The 15740-nt window shown below is 41.9% G+C and overlaps 35 non-coding genes across 35 annotated transcripts; all 35 read left to right on the top strand.

The window, feature by feature from the left end:
- The first annotated feature begins 562 nt into the window (after nt 1–562).
- TRNAL-UAA (transfer RNA leucine (anticodon UAA)) lies at nt 563–646 on the top strand. The gene has a single exon. It is a non-coding gene; the product is annotated as a tRNA-Leu (tRNA).
- Nucleotides 647–799: 153 nt separating this feature from the next.
- On the top strand, nt 800–883 carry TRNAL-UAA (transfer RNA leucine (anticodon UAA)). The gene has a single exon. It is a non-coding gene; the product is annotated as a tRNA-Leu (tRNA).
- A 153-nt stretch (nt 884–1036) lies between these two features.
- On the top strand, nt 1037–1120 carry TRNAL-UAA (transfer RNA leucine (anticodon UAA)). The gene has a single exon. It is a non-coding gene; the product is annotated as a tRNA-Leu (tRNA).
- Nucleotides 1121–1510: 390 nt separating this feature from the next.
- Nucleotides 1511–1594, top strand: TRNAL-UAA (transfer RNA leucine (anticodon UAA)). Its single transcript has one exon. It is a non-coding gene; the product is annotated as a tRNA-Leu (tRNA).
- A 153-nt stretch (nt 1595–1747) lies between these two features.
- On the top strand, nt 1748–1831 carry TRNAL-UAA (transfer RNA leucine (anticodon UAA)). The gene has a single exon. It is a non-coding gene; the product is annotated as a tRNA-Leu (tRNA).
- A 153-nt stretch (nt 1832–1984) lies between these two features.
- On the top strand, nt 1985–2068 carry TRNAL-UAA (transfer RNA leucine (anticodon UAA)). The gene has a single exon. It is a non-coding gene; the product is annotated as a tRNA-Leu (tRNA).
- Nucleotides 2069–2695: 627 nt separating this feature from the next.
- Nucleotides 2696–2779, top strand: TRNAL-UAA (transfer RNA leucine (anticodon UAA)). The gene has a single exon. It is a non-coding gene; the product is annotated as a tRNA-Leu (tRNA).
- Nucleotides 2780–3169: 390 nt separating this feature from the next.
- On the top strand, nt 3170–3253 carry TRNAL-UAA (transfer RNA leucine (anticodon UAA)). The gene has a single exon. It is a non-coding gene; the product is annotated as a tRNA-Leu (tRNA).
- Nucleotides 3254–3406: 153 nt separating this feature from the next.
- TRNAL-UAA (transfer RNA leucine (anticodon UAA)) lies at nt 3407–3490 on the top strand. The gene has a single exon. It is a non-coding gene; the product is annotated as a tRNA-Leu (tRNA).
- A 390-nt stretch (nt 3491–3880) lies between these two features.
- Nucleotides 3881–3964, top strand: TRNAL-UAA (transfer RNA leucine (anticodon UAA)). Its single transcript has one exon. It is a non-coding gene; the product is annotated as a tRNA-Leu (tRNA).
- A 153-nt stretch (nt 3965–4117) lies between these two features.
- On the top strand, nt 4118–4201 carry TRNAL-UAA (transfer RNA leucine (anticodon UAA)). Its single transcript has one exon. It is a non-coding gene; the product is annotated as a tRNA-Leu (tRNA).
- An 864-nt stretch (nt 4202–5065) lies between these two features.
- TRNAL-UAA (transfer RNA leucine (anticodon UAA)) lies at nt 5066–5149 on the top strand. Its single transcript has one exon. It is a non-coding gene; the product is annotated as a tRNA-Leu (tRNA).
- A 391-nt stretch (nt 5150–5540) lies between these two features.
- TRNAL-UAA (transfer RNA leucine (anticodon UAA)) lies at nt 5541–5624 on the top strand. Its single transcript has one exon. It is a non-coding gene; the product is annotated as a tRNA-Leu (tRNA).
- A 153-nt stretch (nt 5625–5777) lies between these two features.
- TRNAL-UAA (transfer RNA leucine (anticodon UAA)) lies at nt 5778–5861 on the top strand. The gene has a single exon. It is a non-coding gene; the product is annotated as a tRNA-Leu (tRNA).
- An 864-nt stretch (nt 5862–6725) lies between these two features.
- On the top strand, nt 6726–6809 carry TRNAL-UAA (transfer RNA leucine (anticodon UAA)). Its single transcript has one exon. It is a non-coding gene; the product is annotated as a tRNA-Leu (tRNA).
- A 391-nt stretch (nt 6810–7200) lies between these two features.
- On the top strand, nt 7201–7284 carry TRNAL-UAA (transfer RNA leucine (anticodon UAA)). Its single transcript has one exon. It is a non-coding gene; the product is annotated as a tRNA-Leu (tRNA).
- Nucleotides 7285–7674: 390 nt separating this feature from the next.
- On the top strand, nt 7675–7758 carry TRNAL-UAA (transfer RNA leucine (anticodon UAA)). The gene has a single exon. It is a non-coding gene; the product is annotated as a tRNA-Leu (tRNA).
- Nucleotides 7759–7911: 153 nt separating this feature from the next.
- On the top strand, nt 7912–7995 carry TRNAL-UAA (transfer RNA leucine (anticodon UAA)). The gene has a single exon. It is a non-coding gene; the product is annotated as a tRNA-Leu (tRNA).
- Nucleotides 7996–8385: 390 nt separating this feature from the next.
- Nucleotides 8386–8469, top strand: TRNAL-UAA (transfer RNA leucine (anticodon UAA)). The gene has a single exon. It is a non-coding gene; the product is annotated as a tRNA-Leu (tRNA).
- A 626-nt stretch (nt 8470–9095) lies between these two features.
- Nucleotides 9096–9179, top strand: TRNAL-UAA (transfer RNA leucine (anticodon UAA)). The gene has a single exon. It is a non-coding gene; the product is annotated as a tRNA-Leu (tRNA).
- Nucleotides 9180–9806: 627 nt separating this feature from the next.
- On the top strand, nt 9807–9890 carry TRNAL-UAA (transfer RNA leucine (anticodon UAA)). Its single transcript has one exon. It is a non-coding gene; the product is annotated as a tRNA-Leu (tRNA).
- A 153-nt stretch (nt 9891–10043) lies between these two features.
- Nucleotides 10044–10127, top strand: TRNAL-UAA (transfer RNA leucine (anticodon UAA)). Its single transcript has one exon. It is a non-coding gene; the product is annotated as a tRNA-Leu (tRNA).
- A 153-nt stretch (nt 10128–10280) lies between these two features.
- Nucleotides 10281–10364, top strand: TRNAL-UAA (transfer RNA leucine (anticodon UAA)). Its single transcript has one exon. It is a non-coding gene; the product is annotated as a tRNA-Leu (tRNA).
- Nucleotides 10365–10991: 627 nt separating this feature from the next.
- On the top strand, nt 10992–11075 carry TRNAL-UAA (transfer RNA leucine (anticodon UAA)). Its single transcript has one exon. It is a non-coding gene; the product is annotated as a tRNA-Leu (tRNA).
- Nucleotides 11076–11228: 153 nt separating this feature from the next.
- TRNAL-UAA (transfer RNA leucine (anticodon UAA)) lies at nt 11229–11312 on the top strand. Its single transcript has one exon. It is a non-coding gene; the product is annotated as a tRNA-Leu (tRNA).
- A 153-nt stretch (nt 11313–11465) lies between these two features.
- TRNAL-UAA (transfer RNA leucine (anticodon UAA)) lies at nt 11466–11549 on the top strand. Its single transcript has one exon. It is a non-coding gene; the product is annotated as a tRNA-Leu (tRNA).
- Nucleotides 11550–11939: 390 nt separating this feature from the next.
- Nucleotides 11940–12023, top strand: TRNAL-UAA (transfer RNA leucine (anticodon UAA)). The gene has a single exon. It is a non-coding gene; the product is annotated as a tRNA-Leu (tRNA).
- A 627-nt stretch (nt 12024–12650) lies between these two features.
- Nucleotides 12651–12734, top strand: TRNAL-UAA (transfer RNA leucine (anticodon UAA)). Its single transcript has one exon. It is a non-coding gene; the product is annotated as a tRNA-Leu (tRNA).
- Nucleotides 12735–12887: 153 nt separating this feature from the next.
- Nucleotides 12888–12971, top strand: TRNAL-UAA (transfer RNA leucine (anticodon UAA)). The gene has a single exon. It is a non-coding gene; the product is annotated as a tRNA-Leu (tRNA).
- Nucleotides 12972–13124: 153 nt separating this feature from the next.
- TRNAL-UAA (transfer RNA leucine (anticodon UAA)) lies at nt 13125–13208 on the top strand. The gene has a single exon. It is a non-coding gene; the product is annotated as a tRNA-Leu (tRNA).
- Nucleotides 13209–13598: 390 nt separating this feature from the next.
- TRNAL-UAA (transfer RNA leucine (anticodon UAA)) lies at nt 13599–13682 on the top strand. Its single transcript has one exon. It is a non-coding gene; the product is annotated as a tRNA-Leu (tRNA).
- Nucleotides 13683–14072: 390 nt separating this feature from the next.
- TRNAL-UAA (transfer RNA leucine (anticodon UAA)) lies at nt 14073–14156 on the top strand. The gene has a single exon. It is a non-coding gene; the product is annotated as a tRNA-Leu (tRNA).
- A 390-nt stretch (nt 14157–14546) lies between these two features.
- On the top strand, nt 14547–14630 carry TRNAL-UAA (transfer RNA leucine (anticodon UAA)). The gene has a single exon. It is a non-coding gene; the product is annotated as a tRNA-Leu (tRNA).
- Nucleotides 14631–15020: 390 nt separating this feature from the next.
- TRNAL-UAA (transfer RNA leucine (anticodon UAA)) lies at nt 15021–15104 on the top strand. Its single transcript has one exon. It is a non-coding gene; the product is annotated as a tRNA-Leu (tRNA).
- Nucleotides 15105–15257: 153 nt separating this feature from the next.
- Nucleotides 15258–15341, top strand: TRNAL-UAA (transfer RNA leucine (anticodon UAA)). The gene has a single exon. It is a non-coding gene; the product is annotated as a tRNA-Leu (tRNA).
- The last annotated feature ends 399 nt before the right edge of the window (nt 15342–15740 follow it).

Consider the following 15740-nt stretch of genomic DNA (forward strand, 5'->3'; position numbering starts at 1 on the left):
AGTGAGTGGGTTTATGTGGCATAGAGATACGAGAGGTATTTTGGTGTTGTACTATAGCTTCATTTTCAAGGAAAACGTCTAAAAGCGTGTCAGGATGGCCGAGTGGTCTAAGGCGTCAGATTTAAGCTCTGATCCTCGTATGAGGGCGTGGTTTTGAACCCCACTTCTGACAACGATTTGTTTCATTTTAATAACTTTTATCTCATACTCAGGAGAGGCTTCTCTAGAATGGCAACAAGTGAGTGGCTTTATGTGGCATAGAGATACTAGAGGTATTTTCGTGTTGTACTATAGCTTCATTTTCAAGGAAAACGTTTAAAATCGTGTCAGGGTGGCCGAGTGGTCTAAGGCGTAAGATTTAAGCTCTGATCCTCGTATGAAAGCGTGGGTTCGAACCCCACTTCTGACAACGATTTGTTTCATTTTAATAACTTGTATCTCATACTCAGGAAAGGCTTTTCTAGTATGGCAACAAGTGAGTGGCTTTATGTGGCAAAGAGATACGGGAGGTATTTTGGTGTTGTACTATAGCTTCATTTTCAAGGAAAACGTTTACAAGCGTGTCAGGATGGCCGAGTGGTCTAAGGCGTCAGATTTAAGCTCTGATCCTTGTATGAGGGCGTGGGTTCGAACCCCACTTCTGACAACGATTTGTTTCATTTTAATAACTTGTATCTCATACTCAGGAAAGGCTTTTCTAGTATGGCAACAAGTGAGTGGCTTTATGTGGCATAGAGATACTGGAGGTATTTTGGTGTTGTACTATAGCTTCATTTTCAAGGAAATCGTTTAAAAGCGTGTCAGGATGGCCGAGTGGTCTTAGGCGTCAGATTTAAGCTCTGATCCTCGTATGAGGGCGTGGGTTCGAACCCCACTTCTGACAACGATTTGTTTCATTTTAACAACTTGTATCTCATACTCAGGAAAGGCTTTTCTAGTATGGCAACAAGTGAGTGGGTTTATGTGGCATAGAGATACGAGAGGTATTTTGGTGTTGTACTATAGCTTCATTTTCAAGGAAAACGTCTAAAAGCGTGTCAGGATGGCCGAGTGGTCTAAGGCGTCAGATTTAAGCTCTGATCCTCGTATGAGGGCGTGGTTTCGAACCCCACTTCTGACAACGATTTGTTTCATTTTAATAACTTTTATCTCATACTCAGGAGAGGCTTCTCTAGAATGGCAACAAGTGAGTGGCTTTATGTGGCATAGAGATACTAGAGGTATTTTCGTGTTGTACTATAGCTTCATTTTCAAGGAAAACGTTTAAAATCGTGTCAGGGTGGCCGAGTGGTCTAAGGCGTAAGATTTAAGCTCTGATCCTCGTATGAAAGCGTGGGTTCGAACCCCACTTCTGACAACGATTTGTTTCATTTTAATAACTTGTATCTCATACTCAGGAAAGGCTTTTCTAGTATGGCAACAAGTGAGTGGCTTTATGTGGCAAAGAGATACGGGAGGTATTTTGGTGTTGTACTATAGCTTCATTTTCAAGGAAAACGTTTACAAGCGTGTCAGGATGGCCGAGTGGTCTAAGGCGTCAGATTTAAGCTCTGATCCTTGTATGAGGGCGTGGGTTCGAACCCCACTTCTGACAACGATTTGTTTCATTTTAATAACTTGTATCTCATACTCAGGAAAGGCTTTTCTAGTATGGCAACAAGTGAGTGGCTTTATGTGGCATAGAGATACTGGAGGTATTTTGGTGTTGTACTATAGCTTCATTTTCAAGGAAATCGTTTAAAAGCGTGTCAGGATGGCCGAGTGGTCTTAGGCGTCAGATTTAAGCTCTGATCCTCGTATGAGGGCGTGGGTTCGAACCCCACTTCTGACAACGATTTGTTTCATTTTAATAACTTGTATCTCATACTCAGGAAAGGCTTTTCTAGTATGGCAACAAGTGAGTGGGTTTATGTGGCATAGAGATACGAGAGGTATTTTGGTGTTGTACTATAGCTTCATTTTCAAGGAAAACGTTTAAAAGCGTGTCAGGATGGCCGAGTGGTCTAAGGCGTCAGATTTAAGCTCTGATCCTCGTATGAGGGCGTGGTTTCGAACCCCACTTCTGACAACGATTTGTTTCATTTTAATAACTTTTATCTCATACTCAGGAGAGGCTTCTCTAGAATGGCAACAAGTGAGTGGCTTTATGTGGCATAGAGATACTAGAGGTATTTTCGTGTTGTACTATAGCTTCATTTTCAAGGAAAACGTTTAAAATCGTGTCAGGGTGGCCGAGTGGTCTAAGGCGTAAGATTTAAGCTCTGATCCTCGTATGAAAGCGTCGGTTCGAACCCCACTTCTGACAACGATTTGTTTCATTTTAATAACTTGTATCTCATACTCAGGAAAGGCTTTTCTAGTATGGCAACAAGTGAGTGGCTTTATGTGGCATAGAGATACGGGAGGTATTTTGGTGTTGTACTATAGCTTTATTTTCAAGGAAAACGTTTAAAAGCGTGTCAGGATGGCCGAGTGGTCTAAGGCGTCATATTTAAGCTCTGATCCTCGTATGAGGGCGTGGGTTCGAACCCCACTTCTGACAACGATTTGTTTCATTTTAATAACTTGTATCTCATACTCAGGAAAGGCTTTTCTAGTATGGCAACAAGTGAGTGGCTTTATGTGGCATAGAGATACGAGAGGTATTTTGGTGTTGTACTATAGCTTCATTTTCAAGGAAAACGTTTAAAAGCGTGTCAGGATGGCCGAGTGGTCTAAGGCGTCAGATTTAAGCTCTGATCCTCGTATGAGGGCGTGGTTTCGAACCCCACTTCTGACAACGATTTGTTTCATTTTAATAACTTTTATCTCATACTCAGGAGAGGCTTCTCTAGAATGGCAACAAGTGAGTGGCTTTATGTGGCATAGAGATACTAGAGGTATTTTGGTGTTGTACTATAGCTTCATTTTCAAGGAAAACGTTTAAAATCGTGTCAGGGTGGCCGAGTGGTCTAAGGCGTAAGATTTAAGCTCTGATCCTCGTATGAAAGCGTGGGTTCGAACCCCACTTCTGACAACGATTTGTTTCATTGTAATAACTTGTAGCTCATACTCAGGAAAGGCTTTTCTAGTATGGCAACAAGTGAGTGGCTCTATGTGGCATAGAGATACGGGAGGTATTTTGGTGTTGTACTATAGCTTCATTTTCAAGGAAAACGTTTATAAGCGTGACAGGATGGCCGAGTGGTCTAAGGCGTCAGATTTAAGCTCTGATCCTCGTATGAGGGCGTGGGTTCGAACCCCACTTCTGACAACGATTTGTTACATTTTAATAACTTGTATCTCATACTCAGGAAAGGCTTTTCTAGTATGGCAACAAGTGAGTGGCTTTATGTGGCATAGAGATATTGGAGGTATTTTGGTGTTGTACTATAGCTTCATTTTCAAGGAAATCGTTTAAAAGCGTGTCAGGATGGCCGAGTGGTCTAAGGCGTCAGACTTAAGCTCTGATCCTCGTATGAGGGTGTGGGTTTGAACCCCACTTCTGACAACGATTTGTTTCATTTTAATAACTTGTATCTCATACTCAGGAAAGGCTTTTCTAGTATGGCAACAAGTGAGTGGCTTTATGTGGCATAGAGATACGGGAGGTATTTTGGTGTTGTACTATAGCTTTATTGTCAAGGAAAACGTTTAAAAGCGTGTCAGGATGGTCGAGTGGTCTAAGGCGTCAGATTTAAGCTCTGATCCTCGTATGAGGGTGTGGGTTTGAACCCCACTTCTGACAACGATTTGTTTCATTTTGATAACTTGTATCTCATACTCAGGAAAGGCTTTTCTAGTATGGCAACAAGTGAGTGGGTTTATGTGGCATAGAGATACGAGAGGTATTTTGGTGTTGTACTAAAGCTTCATTTTCAAGGAAAACGTTTAAAAGCGTGTCAGGATGGCCGAGTGGTCTAAGGCGTCAGATTTAAGCTCTGATCCTCGTATGAGGGTGTGGGTTTGAACCCCACTTCTGACAACGATTTGTTTCATTTTAATAACTTGTATCTCATACTCAGGAAGGGCTTTTCTAGTATGGCAACAAGTGAGTGGCTTTATGTGGCATAGAGATACTGGAGGTATTTTGGTGTTGTACTATAGCTTCATTTTCAAGGAAATCGTTTAAAAGCGTGTCAGGATGGCCGAGTGGTCTTAGGCGTCAGATTTAAGCTCTGATCCTCGTATGAGGGCGTGGGTTCGAACCCCACTTCTGACAACGATTTGTTTCATTTTAATAACTTGTATCTCATACTCAGGAAAGGCTTTTCTAGTATGGCAACGAGTAGAGTGGCTTTATGTGGCATAGAGATACGAGAGGTATTTTGGTGTTGTACTATAGCTTCATTTTCAAGGAAAACGTTTAAAAGCTTGTCAGGATGGCCGAGTGGTCTATGGCGTCAGACTTAAGCTCTGATCCTCGTATGAGGGTGTGGGTTTGAACCCCACTTCTGAGACGATTTGTTTCATTTTAATAACTTTTATCTCATACTCAGGAGAGGCTTCTCTAGAATGGCAACAAGTGAGTGGCTTTATGTGGCATAGAGATACTAGAGGTATTTTCGTGTTGTACTATAGCTTCATTTTCAAGGAAAACGTTTAAAATCGTGTCAGGGTGGCCAAGTGGTCTAAGGCGTAAGATTTAAGCTCTGATCCTCGTATGAAAGCGTGGGTTCGAACCACACTTCTGACAACGATTTGTTTCATTTTAATAACTTGTATCTCATACTCAGGAAAGGCTTTTCTAGTATGGCAACAAGTGAGTGGCTTTATGTGGCATAGAGATACGGGAGGTATTTTGGTGTTGTACTATAGCTTCATTTTCAAGGAAATCGTTTAAAAGCGTGTCAGGATGGCCGAGTGGTCTAAGGCGTAAGATTTAAGCTCTGATCCTCGTATGAAAGCGTGGGTTCGAACCACACTTCTGACAACGATTTGTTTCATTTTAATAACTTGTATCTCATACTCAGGAAAGGCTTTTCTAGTATGACAACGAGTGAGTGGCTTTATGTGGCATAGAGATACGAGAGGTATTTTGGTGTTGTACTATAGCTTCATTTTCAAGGAAAACGTTTAAAAGCGTGTCAGGATGGCCGAGTGGTCTAAGGCGTCAGACTTAAGCTCTGATCCTCGTATGAGGGTGTGGGTTTGAACCCCACTTCTGACAACGATTTGTTTCATTTTGATAACTTGTATCTCATACTCAGGAAAGGCTTTTCTAGTATGGCAACAAGTGAGTGGGTTTATGTGGCATAGAGATACGAGAGGTATTTTGGTGTTGTACTATAGCTTCATTTTCAAGGAAAACGTGTAAAATCGTGTCAGGGTGGCCGAGTGGTCTAAGGCGTAAGATTTAAGCTCTGATCCTCGTATGAAAGCGTGGGTTCGAACCCCACTTCTGACAACGGTTTGGTTTCATTTTAATAACTTGTATCTCATACTCAGGAAAGGCTTTTCTTGTATGGCAACAAGTGAGTGGCTTTATGTGGCATAGAGATACGGGAGGTATTTTGGTGTTGTACTATAGCTTCATTTTCAAGGAAAACGTTTACAAGCGTGTCAGGATGGCCGAGTGGTCTAAGGCGTCAGATTTAAGCTCTGATCCTCGTATGAGGGCGTGGTTTCGAACCCCACTTCTGACAACGATTTGTTTCATTTTAATAACTTTTATCTCATACTCAGGAGAGGCTTCTCTAGAATGGCAACAAGTGAGTGGCTTTATGTGGCATAGAGATACTAGAGGTATTTTCGTGTTGTACTATAGCTTCATTTTCAAGGAAATCGTTTAAAAGCGTGTCAGGATGGCCGAGTGGTCTTAGGCGTCAGATTTAAGCTCTGATCCTCGTATGAGGGCGTGGGTTCGAACCCCACTTCTGACAACGATTTGTTTCATTTTAATAACTTGTATCTCATACTCAGGAAAGGCTTTTCTAGTATGGCAACGAGTAGAGTGGCTTTATGTGGCATAGAGATACGAGAGGTATTTTGGTGTTGTACTATAGCTTCATTTTCAAGGAAAACGTTTAAAAGCTTGTCAGGATGGCCGAGTGGTCTATGGCGTCAGACTTAAGCTCTGATCCTCGTATGAGGGTGTGGGTTTGAACCCCACTTCTGAGACGATTTGTTTCATTTTAATAACTTTTATCTCATACTCAGGAGAGGCTTCTCTAGAATGGCAACAAGTGAGTGGCTTTATGTGGCATAGAGATACTAGAGGTATTTTCGTGTTGTACTATAGCTTCATTTTCAAGGAAAACGTTTAAAATCGTGTCAGGGTGGCCAAGTGGTCTAAGGCGTAAGATTTAAGCTCTGATCCTCGTATGAAAGCGTGGGTTCGAACCACACTTCTGACAACGATTTGTTTCATTTTAATAACTTGTATCTCATACTCAGGAAAGGCTTTTCTAGTATGGCAACAAGTGAGTGGCTTTATGTGGCATAGAGATACGGGAGGTATTTTGGTGTTGTACTATAGCTTCATTTTCAAGGAAATCGTTTAAAAGCGTGTCAGGATGGCCGAGTGGTCTAAGGCGTAAGATTTAAGCTCTGATCCTCGTATGAAAGCGTGGGTTCGAACCACACTTCTGACAACGATTTGTTTCATTTTAATAACTTGTATCTCATACTCAGGAAAGGCTTTTCTAGTATGACAACGAGTGAGTGGCTTTATGTGGCATAGAGATACGAGAGGTATTTTGGTGTTGTACTATAGCTTCATTTTCAAGGAAAACGTTTAAAAGCGTGTCAGGATGGCCGAGTGGTCTAAGGCGTCAGACTTAAGCTCTGATCCTCGTATGAGGGTGTGGGTTTGAACCCCACTTCTGACAACGATTTGTTTCATTTTGATAACTTGTATCTCATACTCAGGAAAGGCTTTTCTAGTATGGCAACAAGTGAGTGGGTTTATGTGGCATAGAGATACGAGAGGTATTTTGGTGTTGTACTATAGCTTCATTTTCAAGGAAAACGTGTAAAATCGTGTCAGGGTGGCCGAGTGGTCTAAGGCGTAAGATTTAAGCTCTGATCCTCGTATGAAAGCGTGGGTTCGAACCCCACTTCTGACAACGGTTTGGTTTCATTTTAATAACTTGTATCTCATACTCAGGAAAGGCTTTTCTTGTATGGCAACAAGTGAGTGGCTTTATGTGGCATAGAGATACGGGAGGTATTTTGGTGTTGTACTATAGCTTCATTTTCAAGGAAAACGTTTACAAGCGTGTCAGGATGGCCGAGTGGTCTAAGGCGTCAGATTTAAGCTCTGATCCTCGTATGAGGGCGTGGTTTCGAACCCCACTTCTGACAACGATTTGTTTCATTTTAATAACTTTTATCTCATACTCAGGAGAGGCTTCTCTAGAATGGCAACAAGTGAGTGGCTTTATGTGGCATAGAGATACTAGAGGTATTTTCGTGTTGTACTATAGCTTCATTTTCAAGGTTAACGTTTAAAATCGTGTCAGGGTGGCCAAGTGGTCTAAGGCGTAAGATTTAAGCTCTGATCCTCGTATGAAAGCGTGGGTTCGAACCACACTTCTGACAACGATTTGTTTCATTTTAATAACTTGTATCTCATACTCAGGAAAGGCTTTTCTAGTATGGCAACAAGTGAGTGGCTTTATGTGGCATAGAGATACGGGAGGTATTTTGGTGTTGTACTATAGCTTTATTTTCAAGGAAAACGTTTAAAAGCGTGTCAGGATGGCCGAGTGGTCTAAGGCGTCAGACTTAAGCTCTGATCCTCGTATGAGGGTGTGGGTTTGAACCCCACTTCTGACAACGATTTGTTTCATTTTAATAACTTGTATATCATACTCAGGAAAGGCTTTTCTAGTATGGCAACAAGTGAGTGGCTTTATGTGGCATAGAGATACGGGAGGTATTTTGGTGTTGTACTATAGCTTCATTTTCAAGGAAATCGTTTAAAAGCGTGTCAGGATGGCCGAGTGGTCTAAGGCGTCAGATTTAAGCTCTGATCATCGTATGAGGGCGTGGGTTCGAACCCCACTTCTGACAACGATTTGTTTCATTTTAATAACTTGTATCTCATACTCAGGAAAGGCTTTTCTAGTATGGCAACAAGTGAGTGGCTTTATGTGGCATAGAGATGCGGGAGGTATTTTGGTGTTGTACTATAGCTTTATTTTCAAGGAAAACGTTTAAAAGCGTGTCAGGATGGCCGAGTGGTCTAAGGCGTCAGACTTAAGCTCTAATCCTCGTATGAGGGTGTGGGTTTGAACCCCACTTCTGACAACGATTTGTTTCATTTTAATAACTTGTATATCATACTCAGGAAAGGCTTTTCTAGTATGGCAACAAGTGAGTGGCTTTATGTGGCATAGAGATACGGGAGGTATTATGGTGTTGTACTATAGCTTCATTTTCAAGGAAATCGATTAAAAGCGTGTCAGGATGGCCGAGTGGTCTAAGGCGTCAGATTTAAGCTCTGATCCTCGTATGAGGGCGTGGGTTCGAACCCCACTTCTGACAACGATTTGTTTCATTTTAATAACTTGTATCTCATACTCAGGAAAGGCTTTTCTAGTATGGCAACGAGTGAGTGGCTTTATGTGGCATAGAGATACGGGAGGTATTTTGGAGTTGTACTATAGCTTTATTTTCAAGGAAAACGTTTAAAAGCGTGTCAGGATGGCCGAGTGGTCTATGGCGTCAGACTTAAGCTCTGATCCTCGTATGAGGGTGTGGGTTTGAACCCCACTTCTGAGACGATTTGTTTCATTTTAATAACTTTTATCTCATACTCAGGAGAGGCTTCTCTAGAATGGCAACAAGTGAGTGGCTTTATGTGGCATAGAGATACTAGAGGTATTTTCGTGTTGTACTATAGCTTCATTTTCAAGGAAAACGTTTAAAATCGTGTCAGGGTGGCCAAGTGGTCTAAGGCGTAAGATTTAAGCTCTGATCCTCGTATGAAAGCGTGGGTTCGAACCACACTTCTGACAACGATTTGTTTCATTTTAATAACTTGTATCTCATACTCAGGAAAGGCTTTTCTAGTATGGCAACAAGTGAGTGGCTTTATGTGGCATAGAGATACGGGAGGTATTTTGGTGTTGTACTATAGCTTTATTTTCAAGGAAAACGTTTAAAAGCGTGTCAGGATGGCCGAGTGGTCTAAGGCGTCAGACTTAAGCTCTGATCCTCGTATGAGGGTGTGGGTTTGAACCCCACTTCTGACAACGATTTGTTTCATTTTAATAACTTGTATCTCATACTCAGGAAAGGCTTTTCTAGTATGGTAACGAGTGAGTGGCTTTATGTGGCATAGAGATACGGGAGGTATTTTGGAGTTGTACTATAGCTTTATTTTCAAGGAAAACGTTTAAAAGCGTGTCAGGATGGCCGAGTGGTCTATGGCGTCAGACTTAAGCTCTGATCCTCGTATGAGGGTGTGGGTTTGAACCCCACTTCTGACAACGATTTGTTTCATTTTAATAACTTGTATATCATACTCAGGAAAGGCTTTTCTAGTATGGCAACAAGTGAGTGGCTTTATGTGGCATAGAGATACGGGAGGTATTTTGGTGTTGTACTATAGCTTCATTTTCAAGGAAATCGTTTAAAAGCGTGTCAGGATGGCCGAGTGGTCTATGGCGTCAGACTTAAGCTCTGATCCTCGTATGAGGGTGTGGGTTTGAACCCCACTTCTGACAACGATTTGTTTCATTTTAATAACTTGTATATCATACTCAGGAAAGGCTTTTCTAGTATGGCAACAAGTGAGTGGCTTTATGTGGCATAGAGATACGGGAGGTATTTTGGTGTTGTACTATAGCTTCATTTTCAAGGAAATCGTTTAAAAGCGTGTCAGGATGGCCGAGTGGTCTAAGGCGTCAGATTTAAGCTCTGATCCTCGTATGAGGGCGTGGGTTCGAACCCCACTTCTGACAACGATTTGTTTCATTTTAATAACTTGTATCTCATACTCAGGAAAGGCTTTTCTAGTATGGCAACGAGTGAGTGGCTTTATGTGGCATAGAGATACGGGAGGTATTTTGGAGTTGTACTATAGCTTAATTTTCAAGGAAAACGTTTAAAAGCGTGTCAGGATGGCCGAGTGGTCTAAGGCGTCAGATTTAAGCTCTGATCCTCGTATGAGGGTGTGGGTTTGAACCCCACTTCTGACAACGATTTGTTTCATTTTAATAACTTGTATCTCATACTCAGGAAGGGCTTTTCTAGTATGGCAACAAGTGAGTGGCTTTATGTGGCCTAGAGATACTGGAGGTATTTTGGTGTTGTACTATAGCTTCATTTTCAAGGAAATCGTTTAAAAGCGTGTCAGGATGGCCGAGTGGTCTAAGGCGTCAGATTTAAGCTCTGATCCTCGTATGAGGGCGTGGGTTCGAACCCCACTTCTGACAACGATTTGTTTCATTTTAATAACTTGTATCTCATACTCAGGAAAGGCTTTTCTAGTATGGTAACGAGTGAGTGGCTTTATGTGGCATAGAGATACGGGAGGTATTTTGGAGTTGTACTATAGCTTTATTTTCAAGGAAAACGTTTAAAAGCGTGTCAGGATGGCCGAGTGGTCTATGGCGTCAGACTTAAGCTCTGATCCTCGTATGAGGGTGTGGGTTTGAACCCCACTTCTGACAACGATTTGTTTCATTTTAATAACTTGTATATCATACTCAGGAAAGGCTTTTCTAGTATGGCAACAAGTGAGTGGCTTTATGTGGCATAGAGATACGGGAGGTATTTTGGTGTTGTACTATAGCTTCATTTTCAAGGAAATCGTTTAAAAGCGTGTCAGGATGGCCGAGTGGTCTATGGCGTCAGACTTAAGCTCTGATCCTCGTATGAGGGTGTGGGTTTGAACCCCACTTCTGACAACGATTTGTTTCATTTTAATAACTTGTATATTATACTCAGGAAAGGCTTTTCTAGTATGGCAACAAGTGAGTGGCTTTATGTGGCATAGAGATACGGGAGGTATTTTGGTGTTGTACTATAGCTTCATTTTCAAGGAAATCGTTTAAAAGCGTGTCAGGATGGCCGAGTGGTCTAAGGCGTCAGATTTAAGCTCTGATCCTCGTATGAGGGCGTGGGTTCGAACCCCACTTCTGACAACGATTTGTTTCATTTTAATAACTTGTATCTCATACTCAGGAAAGGCTTTTCTAGTATGGCAACGAGTGAGTGGCTTTATGTGGCATAGAGATACGGGAGGTATTTTGGAGTTGTACTATAGCTTAATTTTCAAGGAAAACGTTTAAAAGCGTGTCAGGATGGCCGAGTGGTCTAAGGCGTCAGATTTAAGCTCTGATCCTCGTATGAGGGTGTGGGTTTGAACCCCACTTCTGACAACGATTTGTTTCATTTTAATAACTTGTATCTCATACTCAGGAAGGGCTTTTCTAGTATGGCAACAAGTGAGTGGCTTTATGTGGCCTAGAGATACAGGAGGTATTTTGGTGTTGTACTATAGCTTCATTTTCAAGGAAATCGTTTAAAAGCGTGTCAGGATGGCCGAGTGGTCCTAGGCGTCAGATTTAAGCTCTGATCCTCGTATGAGGGCGTGGGTTCGAACCCCACTTCTGACAACGATTTGTTTCATTTTAATAACTTGTATCTCATACTCAGGAAAGGCTTTTCTAGTATGGCAACAAGTGAGTGGGTTTATGTGGCATAGAGATACGAGAGGTATTTTGGTGTTGTACTATAGCTTCATTTTCAAGGAAATCGTTTAAAAGCGTGTCAGGATGGCCGAGCGGTCTATGGCGTCAGACTTAAGCTCTGATCCTCGTATGAGGGTGTGGGTTTGAACCCCACTTCTGACAACGATTTGTTTCATTTTAATAACTTGTATATCATACTCAGGAAAGGCTTTTCTAGTATGGCAACAAGTGAGTGGCTTTATGTGGCATAGAGATACGGGAGGTATTTTGGTGTTGTACTATAGCTTCATTTTCAAGGAAATCGTTTAAAAGCGTGTCAGGATGGCCGAGTGGTCTAAGGCGTCAGATTTAAGCTCTGATCCTCGTATGAGGGCGTGGGTTCGAACCCCACTTCTGACAACGATTTGTTTCATTTTAATAACTTGTATCTCATACTCAGGAAAGGCTTTTCTAGTATGGCAACGAGTGAGTGGCTTTATGTGGCATAGAGATACGGGAGGTATTTTGGAGTTGTACTATAGCTTTATTTTCAAGGAAAACGTTTAAAAGCGTGTCAGGATGGCCGAGTGGTCTATGGCGTCAGACTTAAGCTCTGATCCTCGTATGAGGGTGTGGGTTTGAACCCCACTTCTGACAACGATTTGTTTCATTTTAATAACTTGTATATCATACTCAGGAAAGGCTTTTCTAGTATGGCAACAAGTGAGTGGCTTTATGTGGCATAGAGATACGGGAGGTATTTTGGTGTTGTACTATAGCTTCATTTTCAAGGAAATCGTTTAAAAGCGTGTCAGGATGGCCGAGTGGTCTATGGCGTCAGACTTAAGCTCTGATCCTCGTATGAGGGTGTGGGTTTGAACCCCACTTCTGACAACGATTTGTTTCATTTTAATAACTTGTATATTATACTCAGGAAAGGCTTTTCTAGTATGGCAACAAGTGAGTGGCTTTATGTGGCATAGAGATACGGGAGGTATTTTGGTGTTGTACTATAGCTTCATTTTCAAGGAAATCGTTTAAAAGCGTGTCAGGATGGCCGAGTGGTCTAAGGCGTCAGATTTAAGCTCTGATCCTCGTATGAGGGCGTGGGTTCGAACCCCACTTCTGACAACGATTTGTTTCATTTTAATAACTTGTATCTCATACTCAGGAAAGGCTTTTCTAGTATGGCAACGAGTGAGTGGCTTTATGTGGCATAGAGATACGGGAGGTATTTTGGAGTTGTACTATAGCTTAATTTTCAAGGAAAACGTTTAAAAGCGTGTCAGGATGGCCGAGTGGTCTAAGGCGTCAGATTTAAGCTCTGATCCTCGTATGAGGGTGTGGGTTTGAACCCCACTTCTGACAACGATTTGTTTCATTTTAATAACTTGTATCTCATACTCAGGAAGGGCTTTTCTAGTATGGCAACAAGTGAGTGGCTTTATGTGGCCTAGAGATACAGGAGGTATTTTGGTGTTGTACTATAGCTTCATTTTCAAGGAAATCGTTTAAAAGCGTGTCAGGATGGCCGAGTGGTCCTAGGCGTCAGATTTAAGCTCTGATCCTCGTATGAGGGCGTGGGTTCGAACCCCACTTCTGACAACGATTTGTTTCATTTTAATAACTTGTATCTCATACTCAGGAAAGGCTTTTCTAGTATGGCAACAAGTGAGTGGGTTTATGTGGCATAGAGATACGAGAGGTATTTTGGTGTTGTACTATAGCTTCATTTTCAAGGAAATCGTTTAAAAGCGTGTCAGGATGGCCGAGCGGTCTATGGCGTCAGACTTAAGCTCTGATCCTCGTATGAGGGTGTGGGTTTGAACCCCACTTCTGACAACGATTTGTTTCATTTTAATAACTTGTATATCATACTCAGGAAAGGCTTTTCTAGTATGGCAACAAGTGAGTGGCTTTATGTGGCATAGAGATACGGGAGGTATTTTGGTGTTGTACTATAGCTTCATTTTCAAGGAAATCGTTTAAAAGCGTGTCAGGATGGCCGAGTGGTCTAAGGCGTCAGATTTAAGCTCTGATCCTCGTATGAGGGCGTGGGTTCGAACCCCACTTCTGACAACGATTTGTTTCATTTTAATAACTTGTATCTCATACTCAGGAAAGGCTTTTCTAGTATGGCAACGAGTGAGTGGCTTTATGTGGCATAGAGATACGGGAGGTATTTTGGAGTTGTACTATAGCTTTATTTTCAAGGAAAACGTTTAAAAGCGTGTCAGGATGGCCGAGTGGTCTATGGCGTCAGACTTAAGCTCTGATCCTCGTATGAGGGTGTGGGTTTGAACCCCACTTCTGACAACGATTTGTTTCATTTTAATAACTTGTATATCATACTCAGGAAAGGCTTTTCTAGTATGGCAACAAGTGAGTGGCTTTATGTGGCATAGAGATACGGGAGGTATTTTGGTGTTGTACTATAGCTTCATTTTCAAGGAAATCGTTTAAAAGCGTGTCAGGATGGCCGAGTGGTCTAAGGCGTCAGATTTAAGCTCTGATCCTCGTATGAGGGCGTGGGTTCGAACCCCACTTCTGACAACGATTTGTTTTATTTTAATAACTTGTATCTCATACTCAGGAAAGGCTTTTCTAGTATGGCAACGAGTGAGTGGGTTTATGTGGCATAGAGATACGAGAGGTATTTTGGTGTTGTACTAAAGCTTCATTTTCAAGGAAAACGTTTAAAAGCGTGTCAGGATGGCCGAGTGGTCTATGGCGTCAGTCTTAAGCTCTGATCCTCGTATGAGGGTGTGGGTTTGAACCCCACTTCTGACAACGATTTGTTTCATTTTAATAACTTGTATATCATACTCAGGAAAGGCTTTTCTAGTATGGCAACAAGTGAGTGGCTTTATGTGGCATAGAGATACGGGAGGTATTTTGGTGTTGTACTATAGCTTTATTTTCAAGGAAAACGTTTAAAAGCGTGTCAGGATGGCCGAGTGGTCTAAGGCGTCAGACTTAAGCTCTGATCCTCGTATGAGGGTGTGGGTTTGAACCCCACTTCTGACAACGATTTGTTTCATTTTAATAACTTGTATCTCATACTCAGGAAAGGCTTTTCTAGTATGGCAACAAGTGAGTGGCTTTATGTGGCATAGAGATACGGGAGGTATTTTGGTGTTGTACTATAGCTTAATTTTCAAGGAAAACGTTTAAAAGCGTGTCAGGATGGTCGAGTGGTCTTAGGCGTCAGATTTAAGCTCTGATCCTCGTATGAGGGTGTGGGTTTGAACCCCACTTCTGACAACGATTTGTTTCATTTTGATAACTTGTATCTCATACTCAGGAAAGGCTTTTCTAGTATGGCAACAAGTGAGTGGGTTTATGTGGCATAGAGATACGAGAGGTATTTTGGTGTTGTACTAAAGCTTCATTTTCAAGGAAAACGTTTAAAAGCGTGTCAGGATGGCCGAGTGGTCTAAGGCGTCAGATTTAAGCTCTGATCCTCGTATGAGGGTGTGGGTTTGAACCCCACTTCTGACAACGATTTGTTTCATTTTAATAACTTGTATCTCATACTCAGGAAGGGCTTTTCTAGTATGGCAACAAGTGAGTGGCTTTATGTGGCCTAGAGATACTGGAGGTATTTTGGTGTTGTACTATAGCTTCATTTTCAAGGAAATCGTTTAAAAGCGTGTCAGGATGGCCGAGTGGTCTTAGGCGTCAGATTTAAGCTCTGATCCTCGTATGAGGGCGTGGGTTCGAACCCCACTTCTGACAACGATTTGTTTCATTTTAATAACTTGTATCTCATACTCAGGAAAGGCTTTTCTAGTATGGCAACAAGTGAGTGGGTTTATGTGGCATAGAGATACGAGAGGTATTTTGGTGTTGTACTATAGCAGAAGTGGATCATATTACAGCTCCCTAGAAGTACCGGACGATATAACATCGCCGTGCATCAGCATTGTCTCCTAGCACTGAAGAGAAATGGGTATATGCGAAACGCAGCGGCGAATTTGTGAACTAAACCAGAGGAATGATTTTGGCGCGAAAGTAATTTTTAATAAGCGGGCGAAGCAAACGGAAGTAAGTGGTAGGCTGGTAGCCAATGAGGAAAGGTTTGAGAGAGAAGAGCGCGGAAGGAAACAAGTTGTTCCATACAAAGTGTTGGGTTGT

This window comes from Phalangium opilio, unplaced genomic scaffold (genome assembly GCF_054372755.1).
Source record: "Phalangium opilio isolate 3A_F unplaced genomic scaffold, DU_Popi_V2 ptg000090l_1, whole genome shotgun sequence".
Lineage (NCBI taxonomy): Eukaryota > Metazoa > Arthropoda > Arachnida > Opiliones > Phalangiidae > Phalangium > Phalangium opilio.